Below are 17,575 nucleotides of genomic sequence, written 5' to 3'. Positions count from 1 at the left end.
TACCATCATAAGGTTTAACCATACACCAGATAAAGGTTTAAAAATAAAGTCTAAACAATATGTTCATAGGCTACATGCATTCAGGCTGATTCATTATGCTGCACATTAAAAATAATTGAACCACATCTACAAACTTATTTTGGTGATTTAGCCCACAAGTTACTTGAACTGGCATGTCCATTGTTTTTACAATGAATTAAATGGCTATTTTTTTTTACTGCGTTTGGCACAGTATTCAATCCTACACGTTATTGTACTACAGTACAGTAGGTGGCGGTATACTGTAGTATGCTGTTCATGTCCGCATCGTCATACGCGCCAGCACCCCTGAAAGACTGCAGGAACAGAAACCCCTGGAAAGGTAAGTTAGGCGTTTTAATTTAAACTTTAAAATGCGTTTAATCACCACGACAGTAAATTTTTGCTTTGCCATTACTAAAGAATCAATTCAGACAGAATCTCGCGCACGCTCACACTTGTAGGCCGTTTCTGAAACGGAAGGCTGCATCCTGCGGAGGTCGCATATGCAGGCTGCATACGTCATCAAGCCTGGTTTATTTAAGTTAAATGAGCATTACATTCGCAATCATACGCATATTACAACAATTTACGATTAACTAAGAATAATAGTCAACTTTAGAATTGTTAATATTCTTAAATCTGACAGTCTTGATGACGTATACAGCCTACAAATGCCACCTCCAGTAGCCTTCGGATTGAGAAACGGCCGTAATGAGCTCGCGCAGTAACTTATATTAATTATTACTTAATAACATTATACATTTACTCAAACACTGAAACAAAGTAAGCGAGTTACTTAAATATGGCTACAAACCTCGAATAAGTTATTTACCATTTACAAACCTCGACTGAGTTATCAAACTGCCCTCTTGAACCAATATTTACTGTATATGGTAACGAAATCTTACCCTGTAACGAAAAATTTACGAAATTACTAACTTATCTAACAATTAACTACAAAATAAACGGGATGTGTATAAAAAAATGACGAAATTTAAAGGAGCTTTTGCTTATTCCTACCATCGAGACCGTTGTGTCAGTTGAAGTATGACGTGTGAGGCCTCGTGCCAGATAATTCAAATGTTCTCACGTGCAGTCAGGGCCTATACTGGCACGTGATAAAGAGATATGCTGTCATCCTTTCTTTTACAACACAAGTTGTTTCTATATATATTAGACACAACAATAAAATTAATAAAATCTGTGATTGTTTGTCTAAATCCTTATTGCTGTGTGTTGTACAACTTGATAATTCATAAAAGTATAACAAGTGTTTGTTTTTATAGATGAGTTCCCTATTAAAGAGAGGCTTGATGCTGTTTACTCCACACTCTTAGGCTGATTTTGGATTATTTGTCTGTGAAGACACAGTAGTTCAGTTTCTGAATCCCATCAAGAATGAAGACCTGCAGGCCAACATATTGAGCTGTGAGTCAAAATTTATACTTTTATAACCATACCAGTATATGACATTTCAGTGTAGTGCCATTTAAGTTTCCCTGGCTAAAATAGTTTAATTTGGTAATATTTGTTAATAAGATTATTAATAAGTTATATTTGTATATTTGACTTGTATAGCAGGTTATATAGTTATATTTGTTTGAACAAATAAGTATATTGTTAATAACAAGCTGAGATGGTGGGTTTTCTGGCTATGGTTTTACAGGATGTATAAGAAGGGGAAAGACAGAATAGGTAGCTTGGTTAATTTCGTTTACATGCATAGTTCATGGGGAATTTGTTCAGAGAAAGCATTCAAACACAACCAAACATCTTTACTGTCTCATGCTTTTCTGTGTTCCAGGCAGGGTCTGATGTCATAATATGGCGCTTTTCCAATGTAGGGTACAACTTGGCTCGGCACAATGCAGCTCAGCTCGCTTTCATTGCTTTTCCAGTACAGTTTAGTATCGCTTCAGAGTGGGTGAGATTATAGGCAGGGGTGCACATAAGGGTGTGTATGCGCGATTAGAAACAATTCCAGCGTACCAACGTTGCTGAAATTTTGTTACATAGTTAGCTAATTTACTGCAACATAAGGGATTTCATAACATCTCGATCACTCCCCAGTGACTGGTCCCAGTATAGGTCATAAACCCCGCCTCCCCCATGTTATTGAGACCAAGCTGTTTTTTGTCATTTACTGTAGGTTTTATCATGCTGATGTAAATTCAAGTGTTTGTTTTTAAAATAAGTTTGTTTTTAGTTAGTTAGTTAATGCTATAAAACGGTGTTGTCACGTCATGATTGACAGCTGTGTATGCACATTCTGGGAGAGTGAGGGCGGGGCCTTGATTTCGCGGCTTTACATCCTGCTCACTACTGTGCAGGATTGGTCCCGAAATTGCTACTGCGCAGACTCAAGACCCAAGATGTCAGCGGCGACACTGGCGGCTTCATTTTTTACCAATGGAAGAGAGCAAGCTCTCCAGGTGCTCCTTTTAGAACCAGGACAAAAAAAGTTATGTGCACCTCTGATTATAGGCTTATTGTTACAGTTGCGTCCCCTCTACTGCCGTAACATCATCGTAAATGTGATACAAACACACACACAACATGGAGCAACATAGCATATTAATGGAATGTAGCCAAAAAATCAAAATTGACAGCCACAACTACATTTTCCACTACCTCTCTCACATGACAGGTTCTGTACAAACACCCGTGTCATCAGTATCAGCTCTCCGCGGACAGATCATTTAAGCCATGACGCCTATATTTTTGGTGCGTTTTGTTGGATACAGTAGCACAAAACGGACAAACTGTTCTACAGAGCGTGTTTCGTCCATACGTTGTCTCAAGGGCTCATTAAAGCATGCAGACCGCTGGTAGGCAGTTTCCACGCGTGTAACCACAGAAGCAGCTTGGCCAGTTTAACTCACAAATGAAGAAACAGCAGATTGTTGTGTATGTTTTGAGAAGACCAACAGCAGTGGCGGCCGGTGACTTCTTTTTTTGAGGGCACTCGATTCGAAGTTCGTCACAACATGTATGTAGCCCGTCATGTGTGTGGTTTCTTTTTTCAAAATATGTGTTCTGCGCTTTGAGAGATCCTATGTGCATCACGTGTCATGTCAAAATAAGTGCCTGCTGCAGATGCGTCTAAAGGGTTTATGATAAAAGAGACACTCACGATTGCCAGATACTCACATAATCGAATGTGTAATCAGAGTTTACTGTTTTGGGAGTGTCTTGCATGTATTTTGTGAACGTGAGCGTCTCTTTTTTATCATAAACGGTTTTGACACGTGTGCAGCAGGCACTTATTATGACAAAACATGTGATGCACACAGGATCTCTCAACACGCAGGACACATATTTTGAAAAAGGCACATGATACTCTGTACACTTATTTTGAATTAGCGGCCGTTTGAGTAAAATCACTCCTCAACTTTGCCTATCTTTGTTCTCACCGTCGCAATTGGAAATGGCTATGATGCAGTTTTTTACCTGATGAGAGGGGTTCTAATGGACCAGTAACAGCGCTTGAAGTCCGCGTAGAACTGAAGCGCTGTTAAAAATCAGGCTACGCAGAGCTACGCTCAGGCTAGGGATAACCTACAGTGTAGACCTTACGCACGCACTATAACATGGGCTTCAGACGATGACATTTTTGTCCTGTGGCAGCTACCATAGAATCTCATTGCGTTTCGAAATTGAGGTTGATTGCAATTTCACCGCTAGATGCCACAACAAAATATAATACACATTTAACATATATAACTTTTGATTTTAAATATGGATTAGCAAATGCTGAAATTAACATGAACTAAGATTAATAAATTTTGTAGAAGTATTGTTTATTGTTAGTTCATGGTAGCAAATGCTAACAAATACAAGCTTATTGTAAAGTGTTACCATTGCAATTTGATACTAAACCTAAAAATGTGTAAATGTCTTACCTGTATTTTTTTCACTGTTCTTTTCCAGCAGTTTCAGCGTTGGACTTGTAATTCTGCGTGTTTGGCTTCTTTAGCACTTGCTGTTTGAAAGTCATTGCTTGCAACAGATTGAGCGACTGTCATTCTACATTTCTGTTTGCATTGCTTTGCTTGCATTTTGAATCCTTCACAATAATAACTATGCAAAAAGTTTTACATTTGAACTGTAGTTGTAGATTTAAATTTGTTTTTCCTTGATATAATGTATTTATATAGATTTTTACAATTATTTATCATGCAGTGCTTCATATATGAGAAAGACAACGCTTGAAGAACCACACAACACTCATATTAATGTATGTGTCATATTAATAAAAATAAACAAGTCTTTGCACTTCATTTATATTTAATTGAGTGATATGTAACTTCACAATGGTGGATTCTTTAACTATTACATGAATATGTGCATTGTGATTTCGATTTATTGACCATAGTTATGTGTTAGGAATAGTGGAGAAAATCATTTACTAAAAAAGACAAAGGTGCCAGATCTTTCATTTACTTTAAATGCAATAAAATTATAGAACAATTGTAAGCAGCTTTAATGGAATCTATGTAATATAGTCAGTAAAGCATACTAAGTAGTTTATAAATTAAGAAATTCTTAATATTAGATACTATAAATTACGATTTTCATTAGTAAAGCCATAGCAAAAACAGCATTTTTCATTTGATGTTGCATAAAAGGGTAACTCTTATGGTTAAATGTGTATGGGTTTATATTAAAGCTTCGAGTGGTTTCACGTCCCCGGAAGGTCCGCCAGAAAACGTTGTCTAGCGGACCATATGCGGACGTCACCAGAAGGTCCGCCAGAAAACGGTTTTTAGCGGACTTTGTGCGGACGTCCCCGGAATGTCCGCCAGCGAACGTTATTTAGCGGACCATATGCGGACGTTCCCGGAAGGTCCGCCAGCGAACGTTATTTAGCGGACCTTATGCGGACGTCCCCGGAAGGTCCGCCAGCGAACGTTATTTAGCGGACCATATGCGGACGTCCCCGGAAGGTCCGCCAGCGAACGTTACAATGCGGACCAATTGAGGACCTTATGCGGACCTAAGAGGACGTTCGCGACGTCCGGGGGACGTCCCCTGTTTGCTGGGAATATATATATATATATATATATACTTATACAGTGCCCTCCATAATTATTGGCACCCCTGTTTAATATGTGGTCGTGGAAAAAAATTCTCCTTTTTATTTAAACAACATAGAACCCAAATGCAAAAAAGACAAAAATCCAACCTTTGATTTAAGTACATTACTTTAGTGGTAAAGAATTTACACATTTAAAAAAAGAAAAAAACTTGAAATCATGCGTTCCACAATTATTGGCACCCCTGATATTAATACTTTGTACAACCCCCTTTTGCCAACACGACAGCACTTAATCTCCTCCTATAACATTTCACAAGATTGGAGAACACAGAGAGAGGGATCTTTGACCATTCTTCTTTGCACAATCTTTCTAGATCATCCAGTCTCCTGGGTCCTCTCTTATGCACTCTCTTCTTTAGCTCACCCCACAGGTTTTCGATTGGGTTGAGGTCTGGGGACTGAGATGGCCATGAGAGGACCTTGAGTTTGTGACTGCTGAACCATTTTTGTGTAGATTTTGCCACATATTTTGGATCATTATCCTGCTGAAAGGCCCAATAACGACCCATCTTCAGCTTTCTGGCAGAGGCCCTCTGGTTTTTATTTAAAATGTCCTGGCATTCATAATGCCATGCACCCTAACAAGGTTCTGAGGGCCTTTGGAAGAGAAACAGGCCCACAGCTTCACAGATCCTGCACCCTAACAAGGTTCTGAGGGCCTTTGGAAGAGAAACAGGCCCACAGCTTCACAGATCCTCCACCATACTTCACGGTGGGCATGAGGTGCTTTTCGACATACTCATCTTTTGTTTTATGCCAGACCCACTTAGAGTGTTTGTTGCCAAAAAGCTCAATCTTAGTCTCATCTGATCAAAGCACATGATCCCAGTTGAAGTTCCAGTACCGCTTAGCAAACTCCAGATGTTTACATTTGTGAGAAAAGGCTTTTTCCGTGCATGCCTCCCAAACAGCTTGTTGGCATGTATAGAGGTTCTGATAATTGTTATGGAGACTTTGTAACCCCAACATGCCACTCTTTGATGCAATTCTGTGACAGTAAGCTTAGGAAAATGTTTTACGTCTCTAACCATCCTCCTCACTGTGCGTTGTGGCAAGATAAACTTGGGACCTCTTACAGCCTTGTTTGTCACTGTTCCAGTTGTTTTAAACTTCTTAATGATTCCTCTGACTGTAAATAGGGCCAAGTTAAGGCGAGTGGCTATTTTCTTGTAGCCATTGCCTGACTTATGAAGGTCGACACACATCTGCCTTACTTGAATGGTGTGTTCTATTGTCTTTGCCATGATGACAAATGGGTAAGAGAATTAGACCTCTTTGTCACGTCATATTTATACTCCAGGGAAACAGGAAGTCATTAATTACTAATTAAAACTTACTAGATACCCTGACCAACTTTAGCAACTACAGAAAAATATATTTAAAACTTTTTATAATTATTTTTCATAGGAATTGTTAGGGGTGCCAATAATTGTGGAACAGGTGATTTTATAATATATATATATATTTTTCCTAATTCGTGGACTTTTTAAAAAGTATTATTAATTTGTGCTAAAGGGTATATTTTTCATGTATTTTTATACTATGAAAAGTCAATGGGCCTCATCTTTAAAGTGGACTTATTAAAGTGGAAGTCTTATGCCCCATACCAGCTTTATTGTTTTAGCAGTGTTTTAATTAAAACTTTATTAATTAAATTTTGAATACAAACTTACATGTTCATGTTCAGCGGTCAGTGGCACTTCAGCAGTTTTATGCTCTTTTACTGCCACAGAACAGCCGTTCTAAATTCGTGTTCTCCCTTGCCATTCCTCAACCTGCAAACACACAGGCAAGCATTTCAATGACCGGTCTCACTAATAATCCAAAAACATGAGGCATTGATGAAATTAAAAATATAAAAAGTAGTTACTAAAGTACACTTACAGTCATGTTGGTTACAACACCAGGGGGCGCTGCAGAAGCTTGAGGATGACGATTGCCTCCAAATAATAAAGGACCAGCAGACATTCATTTTTGTCCAGCTGATCTGCAGAAACTGCTTTAGGACCCTGGAGTTTCGCCACAACCGTCAGGAAATCGGCACAAGCCAGATCAAGGATGGCCACACAGTCTGCCGGCAGCTTTTCTTTACCATAACCATGGTACCTGAGAAATAAAATAGTAATGTTGAGCTCACCCGTGATTTCCATGTAATAGATAAAAACAGTGAAAAAACAAATAAAAAATATATTTTCTGTGTCAGCTCTTTATTCACCTTCTTAGACATACCAGCACGTATGCCGTCCAAAGGAACAATAAAGTCTCTACAATCAGTGTAGAGACTTTTGTCCTTGCTGTTTAGGCTTGTTGAAGTGAGGGTGTATTTCATGAACCTTAAAGAGAGAAAAAAATATTGTTATAGCCAGAAGACAATTACATTATCTGTTTGTTACGTTATTTATAGTATACTATTATACCGTGGTGCTATCCAAGTATTAATAATAGCCCTTCTAGGATGCTTTCTGTCATATCTATGTTTTCTTCCAATGTGTGTAAAACTAAAGATGATGTGGTGTTTATGATCCCTTAACTATATGTGTGACTACATAACACTACGACTGTGAGGTAGTATTTGTGATTTTTTTTATTATGTAATAATAGGGTTTATAGGGTGGTATAGGTGATTTTGAATCATGTGATTACAGTGTGGTATATGTGATTTTGAATCATGTGATTATAAGGTGGTATATGTGATTTTTTTATTTATGTGATTTTGGAGTGTATGTGTTATCCTTTTTTTTAAACTGTGTGACTATGAGGTGGTATATGTGATCGACTGCGTCGCGATCATGAGATTATGTGATTATAAGGTGGCTTAGGTGATTTCTTAAAGGCAGAGTAACAGATTTGATCCTGAAACATTTTTGTTATGCTGGTTAAAAGTCTCCTCACATCCTGATAGCAATCACGGTGTTAAGTTGTTTTAATGTATTTGTAGAAATGTATGTCATCTGTGAAAGGCGTAGGACCAAAAAATTTTCAACAAATCATAGATTTCGGTCCGAATGGACGTTTCCATTGTTGTCCCTCATACGTAAGCATAATTTGAATTCCCACCGCGCAGCGAGTCCACGCAGACACCATACATCATCGGCGCGTTCACGTGCGCTCACCTCCTGGTGTCTGTAAACAGTGAGAACAGCAAACTTTTTTTTTACTGATGTAAACCAGTTGTTTGGTTATTTTGGAAGTGTTATTCACTTTGTACTGCAAAGTTTTCTCACTGGTGAATGAGACATGAGATGTGACCGTCTGATCTGTGCGTGTTCATGTGTTTGGAAAGATGCGTGACTTTAGATGGCGCTTTGACTTGAGGGTGGGATCGGGATTTCATTGCTTGGCGGCTACCGTTAGCATTTTTCAAAATGTGTTACCCTGCCTTTAATTATGGGACCATGTGGTGGTTTTCTTGTGAATCCCTTAACTAAGAGATTATGATGAAGTGGTACATGAATTGTGCTACTGCGAGGCTGTAAATGCAACTACATATCCATGCGAATGTCAGATGATATATGTGATTTGTTACTGTGAAGATGCAGCAAACAGAACTGCCCAAGAAAAAATTCCCTAAGGGGACAATAAAGTGTAAAGTAAAGTAAAGTTACACAGTACTGACCTCTTAAGACTTTTCCAATAGTTCATAACTGTTTGTTTGGGGAGTTGGGTCTGGGTGACTACATAAAAGTACTCTCACACTTTTTCCACCTCCCAAACAAACAACAGGCTTGGCTCCTCCGAGTTCATGAAGTACATGAACCGAGATACATTTTTCACCTGTAATTTTACATTACACATTAAAATCTGCAGAGCTGAATGTAAGTCAGGCTAACTTAAATTTAAAATTACACAGTAACGATGACACCTTAAAAAAAAAGTTTAACCTATGTTTTCTTCAAATGTATTTATTTATTTTTCTCTCTGTGTGTGTGTGACATTAACATGAATCTTTTCTTTTAAAATTACCTCTTGTTTGCCCCTACGGTTGCCCAAGTCCACGCGTAAATAGTGGTAAAAGTGAAATTTATCTCTGATAGTACTCCTCAAAGTTCTCATCGAATGCTGGTGTCACAGGTTGGGGCGGACCACAGATGTAAACAAGCCACGCCCCTTCCTAGTTTTCACCTCGAGGAGGTCCCAAAATCAACCCAATGACCAGACAAACACAAGCGTAAGTCAAATTTAAAAGACTCTTTATTTAATTTATTTAAAATAGGTAAGGAAAGGGGCAAGGGTAAGTTAAAATAAGGGTCTCTCCGTCTGTCCTCCAGGTGGGCCGGGTGAATGGGGGGAGGGGACAACGAGGCCAGACTCCTACGCCTGGTTTCTTTGATCTCGTGGCGCCCTCCTTTTCCTCCTGGAGGCAGATTAAAACAAAGGGTAAGTGTTGGTTCACGTTAAGTATACCTGGGGCTTTTCCCGGTGACAGGCTGATCTAACCCTTGGCGTTCCACTGGGGTATATCAGGTACGGTTTTCAGATTCTCTCTCTCTCTCTCTGCAGGCTTGTAGCTGTAACACAGGAGATTTCGTAGCAGGCACTGGGGTTTGCACTCTCACCTAGTCAACTCATGACGACGTACAGGTAAGTACTTCACAGGTATGGTATTCAGGTTATCTCTCCTTCGGCAGGCTTTTAGCTGTAACACAGAGGATTTCGTAGCAGGCACTGGGGCTTTCACTCTCACCTAGTCAGCTCGTGACGACGTACAGGTAAGTACTTCACAGGTATGGTATGCAGGTTCTCTCTCCTTCTGCAGGCTTTTAGCTGTAGCACAGAGGATTTCGTAGTAGACACTGGGGCTTTCGCTCTCACCTAGTCAGCTCGTGACGACGTACAGGTAAGTACTTCACAGGTATAGTATTCAGGTTCTCTCTCGTTCTGCAGGCTTTTAGCTGTGACACAGAGGATATTACAGACACTAAGACTTTCACTGGTTACTCTGGCAGTGCATGATATAAGCAGAGGCAGGTTAGCTTTAGCTGCGGTATCTCTTCAATTTTACTTCGATTTATAACAACTTATGGTCATTCAACAGGCAATTACAACATCGACTACTGCTCATGGGTGGTGGACTTACAGGGACTGCAACCCAAGGGCTCGATGTAGATACCCCAAACCTCAAGATAGTACAGCGTCGTGGTACAACCCACCTAGAGGCCTCTGGTTCTGCAAGGGGGGTGGTCTGACACAGTCACGCCGAGCCGAATGCTGCCCTCTCCTCTCTTCCACTTCCATTAACAAGACTGGACAGGGGCGTACTTTTGAAGAGGCTCTGTGACAGATGAGATCTGGTCTTTGCCACCCTTCCTATAAACAGTACGAAGTTCTTCACACACACGAACACTTGTTAATGGGGGTTCTACTCACGGCAGTCTAGGAAGTCGATATCCTTCGCCACCTTTTCCCTGAGTCAGGCCGAATCCAAGGGACGACCAGAACAAGCACCACACTGGAAGCTTCGATACCGAGTCGCACACACAGCATATACAAGGGGTTGTTTAACCGGCTTTCACAGCCTCTCGTTCTCCCACGGCGAATTCAGTGAAGGGAAGGGGCTACCGACAATACAAACACAGCATACCACTGCACTAATTCAAAGTGTATTCTCACAGCAAAGGCACAGACTCACCCACAGCACTCTATGTGCACATTAAGGTCACAGCCCTGTCTTCCTTGAATTTCACCTGAGACCGGTGGGCGTTGGAAGTGTAAGCCAGCAAGATAGACGTCGCTGTTGCGGTCCCATGCTTCTCCCAGGATCGTCACTACCCGGCTCTCCCACCACTCTGCTCTGTGGCAGGGCCGTCAACCTAAATACTGAAAGCTCACAACACACGTTGGACAAGATAGACACTGAGTACTCACAATGGTTTAACAATGGCCTCCTTTGTCTCCTTCTCCTATAGACCGACGAGATCCTCTTCACCCGTGTTCAAATACACCACTCTAATCTTCATCAGCAGCTCTTACGGAGAGTCGTTCCTCCTCAATACTCCAAACACAACAGTAGTGCACATAAATCTATTCGTATCCAAAATCTTCATAGATATCACATACCCAGCCTCTGGCTCTGTTTTCCTCTACTGCTTGATTTCCAGTAACAACAACTCCTACTGTTTCCAGCGTGACTGTGCCCAGGTCCTTCCTCTTCAACACCGGAACGGTTTGTCAAACACCGCACCGCTACCACAGCTTCCACACATGAACCTCAACCAAAACTGCAAACTCTTTGTGTTAAAGGCTATCTTTTATATCCCTCTCTACGTTTATCATCCACACCTGTGTTCAATCGGCTTGATTTCGCCTCGCGGCGTTTACCGGCAGTTCCGGTGTTCCTACTCTTCCGTCCGGGCGGAAACGCTTCCCCATCTTTGGTTCCGCCCCTTAGAAATCGTCACCGTGTGACATACACACAGTATACAGCACAAACATCAAAAGAGGCCAAATCAATAAAAATGGCATTGCTAACCTGGGACACAATATTTTCTGGGTGCCCTCTCCTTCCTCAGGCAGGCCACATTGTGGAGGACAGCACAAGCCACAGTAATGTCACATGCCCTCACAGGGCTGACCCTTAATTTATGAAAGCAGTGAGAGCGTGCCTTCAGGAGGCCAAAGGTCACTTCAACTCTGGCCCAAGCATGGGCATAGTTGTAGGCATGCTGTGCTTCCTGGGGGTCTGAGAAAGGTGTCAGGAAAAAAGGCCTGTCTCCCAGCAATACACCAGAGAATTCACCTGTCAACAAAACATCTCATCATTACTACCTAATAAAACACAGCGATATTGTTGACACAGCCATAATGTAAAAAGTGGTTATTAATAGGGGTTGTGTGGCTCACCTTGTGATAGGCGCTGATAGATTTCAGAGGTCTTAAAGATTCTGGAGTCATGGACTGAGCCAGGCCATTTTGCCAGTGTTCAATGGAAAAGATCAAAAAGTTATGTTAACCTGAACATTAATGCTGTAAAAAGATTTCATATTTACAAAATCTGCCTCATGGGCACCTGAGGGGGCTTTTATCCTTATGTGTGTGCAGTTCTGTGCACCAATGACACTGGGTCCTGTAAAAGAAATGAGATTTTGTGATGGCTCCAAATGATGACTCCTTTGTATAGTACTTTCACAAGTTTGACATGATATCTTATGCCTTTTGGAATTCAGAGAGATGATCTCCTCATCATCATCGCCGTTATGTGCTGATGAAATGGGGCCTTGACCCTATCACATTTAATCGGATTCATATTGAAGCTAGTAGACAAGACATGCCAGGCCTACAGTATGCCTTTGATGGAGTACTCACTGGATCAGCATCGTCTGGTGCTCGTGCTGGTGGCTTTAACAGTAACACAGTGCTGCCAGACACTCCAAGGCAATAGGCAAACCAAAGTCAGACAGTCCAAATAGATTCAATATGAATGTGATTGTGTCCCATGCAGAGATGGAAGAACATACCTTGTATAAAGCGGGTGGCATATTGTGAGGGACCTATGCTTGTCTCTTTTCCCCCAGGGATCCCCTCCAACAGGCCTACCTTTATTTAGCTCCAAAGCTGGCCTCTGCTGGGGTGAGGTCAGCTTTTGGGACCCACCACCCATGCCTTGTCTCTGGGTATTCTTTTTCACTGCTAAAACAGTACAGACAATGTGTACGCAGGCACCTTCTGGGTACAATCTATGCTTGTGCATGATTAAGTATTAGTCAGGGCCCTTACCATTCTGCAGATTTTGATTTTGACCTGCTGCCATGTCCGTTTTGGCCCGGTCATATTTAATCTACATCACACACACCACACACAAAAAGAGAGACTTTCATTATCACACAAGAACATTCAATGGAGTCACACTGCAAAAAATGACTTACTTTGTATTTTTGTCTTGTTTTCAGTAAAAATATCAAAAAGTTATTAAATTAAGATGCATTTTCTTGATGAGCAAAATGACTTAGGAAAATAAGCAAAAAAAATCAGCCAATGGAATAAGAAAAGTTGTTTTAAATTAAGTGTTTATGAAAAAGTATATTTCAAGAAAACTTTTAATACATCTTTATTTAAGAATTTTTTTTATATTTTTACTGAAAACAAGACAAAAACACGAAGAAAGTCATTTTTTTGCAGTGCAATGAGCAAGTGACCTTGGGTCCTTTGAAAGGCCCTTTATAAATTAAATTGATTATTAATAATAGCTCATCTATTTATTCAATTAAATTTTATTTATAAAGCGCTTTTCACAATTGTTTCATTGTTTCAAAGCAGCTTTACATTAATAAAAGCAGAAAAAAAGAAGAAAACAAAACGGTGGACAAAATAAGAAGCAGAGTACATAATGAGCGTAGTAATAATGTAAGGCTTTAATAATAATTTATTGAAGCCTTTTCCAGTGTGATGGAGTTTCTTTACACAATTTCACTCATATTTGCAGTCCATTTCAATAAAAAATTAACTGTTTTATTATCAGAGTTGTTGGACTTTAAATGTCCGGCATGTTCTTGAATGAGGAGATCAGACACGTAACTCAAATCAAATTATTTAATAAATCTCAAATGAAGTATTACAGAGCTCTAGGTCAAAACTGTCCCTGTCCTTACACAACACCAATGCAGAAACAGGTCCCCCGTGGAGCGGTTGACTCTGATCTGCCTTTCCCTCTGACCCAAAATATAAGAGTAGTTGGGGTGGGGGCCTGTTTGATGGAAAGTTTTTCTTCTGTCTTAGAAGTTCACAAACAACTATGACCGTTATTTCACCCTGCCGCCTCGACATCCTGTTTTTCGTTCCTCCAGCTGTCTCTGCAAAGTAAAAGTTAAAAACACACATACATACATAACGCAAAAACCTGGAGGATCCTTTCCCTCCACCGTCTTCACGATCCACCTGTTACACAAAGATCTGATACATGGAATACAACAGCATCCACAGTTTACCAGTATTGCTGCCGCCACTGCAATAGACATTAGCAATGAGGTTATCAGCCTTGCTGTATCGCCCAAACCATTTTGTCATCCAGCTATTACATGGGTTCTTAATCCCTGAATTTTTGTCAGTTTATTTATTTGTTTATTTATTTTTAAACAGGCACTACCGCAAATATATGATTTCTTGTAAATATTATCTCTGCTTGAAAATATTCTAAAAAAAGACAGGCACAAACCTTAGAATATAGATGATCATAAAAGAACTGTGAAATATTTGGTGAACATGTATTATAAACGTCCTGTAAAATATATCAAAAGTATATCCTCCACACACTCAAATATAACCAAAATATAGTAAATATTCCTCTAAAACGGTCACTTAATAAAAATGTAAAATATCCCAGAAATAAAAGATTTATGAAACATTTGTAAAAATATAGATGAAGGCTGTAAAATATAGTCAAACTGGATGTAAAATAATTTCAAAACACACACGTTAAAAGTAAACTGTTAAGCCTGCAAATCTATACCACAAGAATATATGTTACTTCAAGATAATTGTAAAATATCTTCAAAATGTTCTCGTAAAATAATCTATAAAAATGTAAAACGATGTTATGATGTCTTCAAAAATACTCCTGAAAGAATATATGTCATCAAATATTTTCAACAATGCTCACAAAAGGATATATCTTCTTTCTTCTTCTTTCCTTTATTTATATAGCACCAGTAAACACAACGGACGTTGACCACTGTGCTTCACAAAGCATGAGGCAAAAAGATAGATACAATACAATACATAAAACAATTAAAATGTAAAATGTAAGTCCTTTGAAAATCATAAAATATTGTAAACTGAAAAACATTTGAAAATCACAATATGTAGAAAAATGTAAAATCTTCGAAATTCTCAAAAATAGTCACATGTAAAATACTTGAAACTCATGAGAATGGTAAAATGTAACACCTTTAAAAATCACCAAAAATAGTAAACTGTAAAATACTTGGAAGTTGTAAAATATTGAAATGTGAACTCTTAAAATCTGAAAAAAAGAAGTGTGTCAAATATTTTAAAAACATGAAATAGAAAAACGTAAAATATTTGAAAACTCTCAAAATGGAAAAATGGAAAATATCTGAAAAATCTCAAAATAAAAATGTAAAATATTTAAAAATCGTAAAATTATAAAATCTAAAATATTTTAAAAATAGTAAAATACTTCACAATCTCCCTTTTTTCACTTATTATTCCCTTACACACACAGTAATGGTTATTTCAGTGTTTTGGAACTCCCTTAAATCCCTTACTTTTTCCCACTCTAATCTATCCAGACCACACCCAATCCTGGGTATAGCCAACTTTTTTACCCTTTGTTCTTCACAGTGTTTTTTGAGTTCATGTTCTGGACTGTTTAATAAGTCCCCCTTTAGTTCTTTGAGTGTTAATTTTGTCTTCTTTTGAGAAATGTCAACCTGCTGTTGTGAAATGTCAACCTGTTGTTAATCCCCTGTGTTGGATTCCCCCTTTTGGTCCTGCAGTTCCTGCAGGTCCAATCTTACCATATCCGGTAGGAGCACCCAATCCGCTAATTGAGTGATTTCTGCATCTGGATGTGCATGAGAGATGGTTTTCTTTTTGGAAAAACTTGAAACAATATCATTCAGTTTGGTTAATTATGTTCTGTGATCGAGATTTTTATGTGGTTAGGGTGCACTGGGTTGAACGGACCAGGAAATGAACGACCTGTCAGAAGTTCAAATGGTTTAAATGAGGTAATGCGGTTAAGATTCATGCGTTTAACTTTTCCCTGTCATTTAGGATGATATACGGTCCCGAAACGGAAACGCAATCCCAGTGCACTCTCAACCTTTTGCAAATCCGCATTCTTAAAAAGTGTACCGTTGTCTGAGCGATTTATTCGTGGAAAACCGTAACACGGAATTTATTGGTTAATCAAACACTTAATCACCGAAATCGAATCTTCCTTCCCCGTGGGCCACTCCTCTGGCCAACCTGAAAACGCATCCATGAAAACTAAAAGATAACGTTTACCTTCCACTCTCTCCCCCATGTCTGTGTAATCGATAACCACTTCCTCACCAGGTCCCTGTGGCGGGAAGACACCTGGGGCACATTTCACTCCAGCACGTTCATTGTGTATGGAGCACACCCTGCAGTTAGCGATAAATTCTTTAACTGTAGCAGCCAGGTATGGGTGCAACCACTGGTTAAGATTGGAAATGGTTTGTTTGATTCCAACATGTTAGGGGGTGTGTGCTTGAATGATAAGTGGTTTTATCATACTAGGTGGATTAACTGGTTTACCGTCCGGTCTCACCCAGCCGTTGTTCAAATGTACCGCCCCTTTTTTAAGCCACATAGACTTTTCCTCAGGTGATGCTTTGGCTGTTCTACTGCTATGTCTTGGTCATGTAAAATGTTAGTGGTACCTTCCTGTTCCACATCTTGCAACACCATTTGTGTAATGTACCCTGCACCTTGCTTTGCCGCCATGTTGGCTATCCGGTTACCCTGTGCCGCATCTGAGTTACTTGTATCATGACCTTTAAATTTTATGATTGCCACCTGCTTGGGTTTCAAAAGAGCTGCTGCTAATGCTATGATGTCTTCCTGATGTTTAATAGGTTTGTTGTTAGCTGCCATAAAACCACATCTTTTCCACTTAGGTAATTCTGTTACAACTACACCCACTACATATGCAGAGTCACTAAAAAGGTTAATTATTTTTCCTTCTCCCCACTCCAGAGCCTTTGTCATTGCCACAATTTCTGCTCTCTGAGCTGACTAATGTCCCTGTAAAGGTTCTGCTATCAACATTTCAATCTCTTCCTCTTGTAGTGCTGCAATTCCTATCCCTGACCTCAGTGTTCCACTCAAATCTCTGAAACAACATCCATCTGAAAACACCACCCTCCGGAATGATATGTGTCAACAAATCTGGTCTAATTTTCTCTTCCCTTTCCACGGTCATACAACAGTCATGGGGTTCTCCTTCTGTCCAATAAAAGGCCATGTTTATGCCCTCATGTGTGAAAAACAAATTTGGTTGTGCGAGGCAGTTTTCCAACTTTCTTTGTCTCAGAGGGGAAAATGTAAATGATGACGAATTCACATAGGCTACCACAGATTGTCCGGTGAGTACGGTCAAACAATGTCCCTCACATGCTCTGCAAGGGGTAAAGAGAAGAAAGCATTAGCGAGATCGATGCAAGTATACCATGATTGATTTTGAGTGATTTCATTCAGAGAAGTGTATGGGTTTGGAACAGGTAAAGTTGGAGTTTTAATGATTTGATTGATTGTTCTCAAATCATGTGCCATTCTGAATTTTCCTGTGTTTTGTTTTTCCACAGGCAGAATGGGTGTGTTCCAATTGGAATCAGCGTACTCTAAAACCCCTGCGGTTAACAAACCTTCAATGGTATCTTTGATACCTTCTTCTGCCTTTGGTTTGTGCTTATATTGAGGCCTCCAAATTGGATCATCACATGTGAGCTCGAACGATATTTCTGGGAAATTTTT

At 39.6% G+C, this 17,575-nt stretch overlaps 1 protein-coding gene across 2 annotated transcripts in view; it reads right to left on the bottom strand.

The window, feature by feature from the left end:
- Positions 1–17,575, bottom strand: part of LOC135745955 (uncharacterized) — a 605,494-nt gene that overhangs the window by 103,519 nt on the left and 484,400 nt on the right. The window lies entirely within an intron of this gene.

Source organism: Paramisgurnus dabryanus, chromosome 10, assembly GCF_030506205.2.
Source record: "Paramisgurnus dabryanus chromosome 10, PD_genome_1.1, whole genome shotgun sequence".
Classification (NCBI taxonomy): domain Eukaryota; kingdom Metazoa; phylum Chordata; class Actinopteri; order Cypriniformes; family Cobitidae; genus Paramisgurnus; species Paramisgurnus dabryanus.
This window is presented reverse-complemented; position numbering and strand designations above follow the sequence as displayed.